Source organism: Lactuca virosa, chromosome 2 (genome assembly GCF_052849685.1).
Source record: "Lactuca virosa cultivar CGN04683 chromosome 2, Lactuca_virosa_CGN04683_v6, whole genome shotgun sequence".
Classification (NCBI taxonomy): domain Eukaryota; kingdom Viridiplantae; phylum Streptophyta; class Magnoliopsida; order Asterales; family Asteraceae; genus Lactuca; species Lactuca virosa.
In genome coordinates, this window is record NC_136427.1 from 258,725,161 (window position 1) to 258,732,975 (window position 7,815).

The following is a 7,815-nucleotide window of genomic DNA, read 5'->3' on the forward strand; positions in this document are numbered from 1 at the left end:
TCAGATTCGGCTGATCCATCAGGTTCCTCAGGCTCTTGTGATCCGTGTAAATAGTATAACGGACCCCATAGAGGTAATTCGCCAAATTTGGAGGGCAAAAACCACAGCCCCCAGCTCCAATTCATGAGTCAGATAATTCGCCTCATGAGGCTTCAGCTGCCTCAAAGCGTAAGCAATCACGCGACCCTTCTGCATCAATATTGTTCCCAAACTCGTGATTGACACATCAAAATAGACCATAAAATCCTCAACAACCTTCGGCAGGGTCAGAATCTATTCCTCGCACAACCGTTGTCTCAAGGTCTCAAATGTTGGCTGCTGCTCAGGTCCCCAAAAAAAAGTAACCGTCTTCTTTGTCAACCGAGTCAAAGGAACAGATATCTTGGAGAAATCCTGGATAAATCTTCGATAGTAACCAGCAAGACCAACGAAACTCCGAATCTCAGATGGAGACCTCAGAACCTCCCACTGAATCACGGCCTCGACCTTGGTCGGATCGACCAGAATACCATTCTGGTTGACAAGGTGCCCCAAAAACTGCACCTCGCGCAACCAGAACTCACACTTGGAGAACTTTGCGAAAAGTATCTCCCTCCTCAAAGTCTTCAACACTTCCCTCAAGTGCTCGTTGTGCTACTCCTGATTCTTGGAATAGACCAAGATGTCATCAATAAATACAATCACAGACCGATCCATCATCATCCTGCGTACGCGGTTCATGAGATCTATGAACATGGCTGGAGCATTGGTGAGCCCAAAAGGCATCACCACGAACTCGTAATGACCATAACGAGTCTAGAAAGGTGTCTTTTGCACATGCTCATCCCTAACCATCATCTGATGATAACCCAATCACAAATCAATCTTGGAAAACCACGATGCACCCTGAAGTTGGTCAAAGAGATCATCAATCCTCGGGAGTGGATAACGGTTCTTCACCATTACCTTATTCAGCTCCTGGTAGTCAATGCAAATACGATGAGACCCATCCTTCTTCTTCTTCACAAACAAGATCGGTGCTCCCCATGGCGAATTGCTCGGTCGAATGAATCCCTTCTCTAACAGCTCCTGCAGCTGTATAGACAACTCCTACATCTCGGGAGGAGCCAACCGATACGGTGCTTTGGCTATCGGAGCCGCACCTCGAACCAGATCAATCCTGAACTCAACCTGTCTCTCCGGAGGCACCCCAGGAAAATCCTCTGGAAACACATCGAGATAATCCCATACAATCAATACATCATCCACGGTCGTCTTACCCTTATCCCGGGTATCCATAACATAGGTGACAAATCCTGAACAACCTTGTTGAATATAGCGTCTGGCCCTCACTGTTGAACACAATAACAGCCCACTCTGAGCTCTCTCTCCCTAAACCACTAACTCTCCCCCACGTGGGGTTCGAATCCGGACTAACTGTTGCTCACAATCGATCACTACCCCATTGGGGCTCAGCCAATCCATACCCACAATAACCTTGTTCCCATACAAAGGAATAGGAACCAAAACAAGTGAATACTCCTCACCGAACAACTGAAGAGTACAACCCCAATGAACCCTCGCGACCCGAAAAGATCTATCATTTGCGATCTCGACATCTAATGGATAATCCAGCTCCCCTGGAGCTCCAGCAAACCTCTTGCTAAGCGCAAGCGATACAAAGGATCGGGTAGCCCCCGAATCAAACAACACCAAAGCAGAAATACCGTTCATGAGGAACGACCCTAAAATAAAACACATAAATATAAGCAGCAATTTAATATAAATAAAGAGATAAAGAGAAGATACATACCCGTCACCACATCCGGTGCCGCATGGGCCTTCTCGACCGTCAAATGGAAAGCCCTGCTCCTCACCACAGGTGCATCCGCCTTGCCCTGACGGCCGTCAGTGATCCGAAGAGTTGCAGGAGCAGGTGTTGACACTGGTACTGTTGCAGTCCAACTCGGACAATGGACCTTCTTTCGGCCCCTCTGATTGCAATGAAAGCAAATCAGATCAGATATCGGGGTAGTGGTGGTAGTAGCAGTGCAATCTCTGCTGATATGACCCGTCCGGCCGCACTTGAAGCATCCAGAACCACCCACCATGCACGCCCCATTGTGCATCCTGCCGCACTTGCCACATCGGCCCCGCCCTGTTGGCCCTTCCCTCTCGCATCAACAACCTTGGGCCTCTTGCCCGAACCCCTCGATACCTGAGCCTCATTAGGCTTCCTCTTCCTCTCCATCTCGAGATCAATATCCCTCTCCCTAGCCCTCGTTATCATACATCCAATGTCTTGCAACTAGATCGGCATACAAACTAACTAATATCGCTCCTCAACATCTCGTGATACATCGCTTTCTTCATCTCCTCGTCCGCCACATACTGCGAAACCAAAAGTTCCCTCTCTCGAAACATCGCGGTGATCTCAGCCACTGTCTCAGTAGTCTGGCAGAGATCCTGAAGCTCTCGCGCCAACTGTTTCACCTCAATAACCAGTGCAAACTTAGCCCCGAACCTGGTCACAAAATCATCCCACGTCATCGTATCAACAACATGGTCACCAACTGCGCGTCCCACCTCCTCCCACCAATCGTGTGCCCTATCATTCAGAAGACAAGAAGCAAGTCTGACCTTTACCCCCTCGGGGCAACTGTTGGTGCGGAAGGTGTTAGAAACATCCGCTAACCACCTCCTGCTCGCTATCGGGTCCTTCACCCCATGATAGTCCGGAGCTACACATGCCTGGAACTCCCTAAAGGTCAAAGAACGCGCTCCCACTAAGGCCACCATCTCAGAATGAAACGAGCTCAACCGCTCATCCAAAATCTCCAGTATGCCCTCCTTGACCATACCAAAGATCACAGGAGTCTGGTCAAGAATGCAACTCGTAATCTCAGATGAAATGAGCTCCCTCGTCTGATCATCCAACTGCCCGGCTCCAGAGCCTGAGCCCGAGCCCTTTCCAGCACCAGAAATGTAAACAAGTTTGCCCCGCAGAGTCACCATACTGAAAATAGACCATATAAACCATCAGAATACACATCATAATATACCGAGGGATCACAACTCTACAAGCTTCCTAGTTGCATCATAGCTCTCCTTGACTCGAGTACAGATCCTCTGCTTCCAGTATTACGGGCCCATACTACCTTCCACATATATCCGTACTTTCCTCAAGGATTGCCTTGAATCCGCCAAGTCACTTCATATCCATACAATAAATCCCTCATCAAGATAAGGCTCCCAGCGCTAAATCTCATCCTAGGTTTTCCTAGGGAAAACACCACACCACTCTCCGCCATCAGCTACATAAGGAACTCCCGCTAACTTCCTATAACTAGCTCACGAATATAATTACATATCACCAAAACCAGATAATTCTTCGAATGATAGGTCTCACACTACAACGATTGGACTCAAACAAGAGCTGCGCAATAGAGTTAAAACCTAACCTTCTAAAATTATTTTGTTCCCATAATATGTAACTTAGGATATTCGCTTACTAGTTAGTTGAAGCTAGTGAGAACTCCTAAAAAGCACAAAGCAAGCAGCATTCAAGCATCAAGTTATCAGAACCAAGCATCACCTAATCAGGCCATCCTATCACTGATTGATCAGTACTAGCATGCAAGTCAACAAGCTCATACAATAAGCATACAAAGGCATCTCTCCTACCATTCTATCATGCAACTACAGAGCAGATACTTAGCCCTAACTAGCATGCGATTCACAGATTCACAAATCAATCATATCAAATAACATGTATTGGTATTTTGGGAAAACTTACTTGAGCTCGGTCGATTTCATTCACCACACCCTTTCTTGTCTTAGAAAACCCTTTTCTTAAAAATACATTTATTTTTGAAAAACTTTAACAAATCCTCAGTTTGAGTTTAGACACACCTGAGAGTATGACCGAATCTTTCATACTAAGGCTCTGATACCAACTTGTAACGTCCCAAAAATAAGACCCAAAAATTTCATTTTTGATTTAATAAAAACATTAATCCAAACATTGTCATACAACTCCAAAAGATCAAAGTATGTCACTACATCAAAACATATCAGAGTAAATCTCAAAATGCAGAAAAAGGTGGTGTGTGCTCTGCAATCATCCCGGGCTCTTCCTTTTCGATCCTGAATTACCAGAAACATAAACTGAAAACCATAAGCACAAAGCTTAGTGAGCTCCCCAAAATACCACATATCATACATAAATAAACACATAATAGGCCCCGCCCAATGAGGGTATCAGGCCCCGCCCACACTCGCATAACGGGCCTCGTCCACTGAGTATAACGGGCCCCACCCACACTCGCATAACGGGCCACGCCCAATGAGAATAACGGGCCCCACCCAAACTCGCATAACAGGCCCTGCCCACATACAAATCTTATAAGCATAACAGATAATAGCATACAGAGTAACCATCGGGCCCCGCCCAGTAAGCATACAAGCACATACACATACAAGAGTCACACAGACATCTAGTATTCTAGCATAACAGATCATGGGTCGGCATTGGTACCTTAGACCCACTAAGCCCAGTGAGGAGACTCACCTCACACTACTGAATCTCAATGAAAAATCTCTGGCTGCTGGCCCACTAAAATCCCCGCGCTATCATAAAATAACATCCAACTAATAATTGGATCCCGACTCACTCTAAGAGTCCAAACTAGGGTAAAAGACCTTTTTACCCTTTCCATAACTTGGCCCTAGGCCAAAGCCCAATCCAAATGTCCAAAAAGCCCAAATTCCAAAATAATCATCCAAGGCCTAAATATGGCCCAATTTTTCAAATTGGGCCCAAACCCCTTCATATGCCTTCAACCAAAGGTCCAATAAAATATCCTTAGCCCAAAATAATATTTTGATGGACCAACAAGGACCTAATCATCCAGAGTCCAAAATATGGCCCAACACCAAGGAGCCCACATGACCGAAGCCCACTTCTGATTACGCAGGGCGTACTTAGCTCGTATGCTCAGCATAGTCGCTTTAGGGCTTGTACGTTAATCGTACCTACTTGTACGCCCAACATACTCCACCAAGTTGGCCAACTTTCTCATTCATCTCTTAAACAGTTAGGACTTTACTCCAACACTTAGATCTGACTTGCTTAAGGTGGTTCATCACGTAAAGTTGCCAACTTTACGTGCATGCATGGCTTAATGGGGCTCTAGAGCTCAAAAGAGCTTAATAAATGACTTAAAACATGCATGAGACCAAAACTACCATAAAGTTTGCACCTTTATGCTTAAGAAACCCTTAATATGTCCAGATCTACAAGGATAGGCTCCATAAACGACCTTAGCTCTCAAAACCAACCAAAAAGGGACCAAAATAGCCCAAAAGCAAGCCAAGGAATAGATCTATGAAATGAGATGACAAGCTTTGAACTTTATACCTCAAAACCCATGAAATGAAGGTGCTAAAGCTGGATCTCTAAGCTCCCCTCCACGTACGCCCAGTATACGTGGTTCGAACCCGCGATCAAGACTCTGCTAGTACGCCAAGCGTACACTATGGTACGCCCCGCGTACTAGCCACAAGGACCACAAATGAAATATCTTGCTTATCAAGGGCTGAAATGGAAACTTACAAGGTTCAAGTGTTACACTTCTTCTTCACAAACACAAAACAAGGCAACAAATGCTCACGATTACAAGAAAGAAGGGCTAGGGTTTTCAATGGTTATTCTCTAGAGAAGGAGTTGAGAACAATGCAAACCCTAAACATTTCATTCATTAAATAAGGCTCAAGGCCTGAGACCTAGGGTTTTGGGTGGTAACGGATTCGCGCCGCGACCAACATAAGGTCACGTTGCTACTTAATGACGTAGTTCACGCCGAAAACTTTAAGTGGTCACATCAAGATCCACCCAAAAACCCTAATTCCAAAATAACTTAGAGAAGATTAAAGGATCAATCATATACCAGAAACCATGTGTTACATTATGTCCAACTGTCCAAGTTGATAATGGAAAGTTAGAACCAAGAGCAATTAAATACTTTTTTCTTGGGTACAATCTAACAGTAAAAGGATACAAGTTATGGAGTTTTGATTTGAAGAAGATTATTATCTCAAGGGATATTGTAACACCCGAGTCGCCAGGTATGAGCTTTAGCCTTATTCCAATTAACCATGGTCTAAGCATAAGTAAGTTGGGCGTATACAAGGTAAGCACGGCGTACTCGCCTTTGCATGCGCGCTTCGGACAACCCCTACATACGTTGGGTGTACCATGCATACGTGGGGTGTAATAAAGAAGAGAACAAACCCTAATTTTTAGGGTTTGCACCCTATATAATTATCATTATGAGGCATGAGGTTACTTCCTCATTAGCCTCCTTCGCTCTAAAGGTTACCCACGAAACCCTAGTCTCTTATAGTGTGTTCTTGAGCTTTGGAAGTAAATTTGTGTTGTTTTGTGTGCATTAAAGAAGGTGGTGCTTGGTGATCAAGCTTTGGTTGTACTTGAGGTTGTAGATCCAGAATTAGGAATGGCAACGGGGCGGGTTCGGGGCGGGGCATGGTTTCCCAAACCCGAACCCGATTTCTAAAGGTGTACCCGACCCCGACCCGATACCCGACGGGTTTCTTATCGGGGCTCCCCGTCGGGGCTGAAACTTTCCCCGAACCCGACCCGAAACCCGATAACGGCCCGAAAACCCGACACTAACACCCGAAATGTGGCAGAAAAAAAAGGAAAAACTACAAATACGGAATGATAAATTAAGATACCAAATAAGTTCTTAAATCATTTAACAAAATAGAAATCACTAATAGTCTAATATTGTAACAACAACCAACCAACCAAAACATCCAAGTACACAATATGAAAAATTAATTCATCACAATAATACATTATTACATTACCACTTAACATTAAAACAAACTTAAAATCAAACAAAATCATCCAAACTTGTTGTCCCGCTTTCTTTAGTGTTTTCCTACAAAATATTAAACAAACTCAAAATCAAACCAAATCATTGAAACTATATAAAATTAATATTCTTAGAAGTGTCGTTTTACCTCTTCCACATCATAATCAAATTCAACAGAACGACAATATGCCTCGGTCTCTTCAGAACAAGTTGTTGTATAAAATTAATATTATTAATATGCAAAAGAGATTCATAATTTCATATAATTAATATAAAATAGTATACTACCTCGAATTTCATTCAACAACCAACTTTGAGCACACATTAAAGCCTCCAATGTCTTTGGATGAAGTCGACTACGATGAGGACTTACTAATCTTCCACTAGTGCTGAAAGCTGATTCCGAGGCAACAGTGGAAATAGGAATAACTAATATATCTTTAGCTATCCTTTGTTGTGTCGGGTACTTAATCCCATTTGTTTTCCACCACGCCAACAAATCAAGTTCCATGTCTTTAGGCAACAATTTCTCCTTCAAGTAGTTATCCAACTCACTCATACCTCCTGATTCATCATCATCTCTAGTAATAGAAGCAATATCCGATAAGAGCTTTTTGAATCCAACATAATGACCGGAAGAGATACTAGAACCAAATGAAGATGAACCGGGAACTGAACCACCATAAACACCTAATGTTTAGTATAAAAATGTTAATAATTTAAGATAATATTCTATTTATTATATAAACAATAAGAAGAATACAATACCTTCACTCTTCCTTTTTTTAGATGCATTATTTGATTCGTACTCAACATATATGTCTAAATAGATTAGAATTCAGAAATTCACTCAAATCAGATTTAAATAGATAAGTCTAAACAAAAACATATTACAAATCAGAAACCAATTGTTCAACTCAAACCAATGTCATATCAG

General features: G+C 43.2%; 1 long non-coding RNA gene across 1 annotated transcript; it reads right to left on the reverse strand.

Moving 5' to 3' along the window:
- Positions 1–6,908: 6,908 nt before the first annotated feature.
- LOC145156943 (uncharacterized) lies at positions 6,909–7,284 on the reverse strand. Its single transcript, XR_013736990.1, has 3 exons — positions 7,167–7,284; positions 7,027–7,076; positions 6,909–6,944 (listed from the first exon to the last, which is right to left on the reverse strand). It is a non-coding gene; the product is annotated as an uncharacterized LOC145156943 (long non-coding RNA).
- Positions 7,285–7,815: the final 531 nt, after the last annotated feature.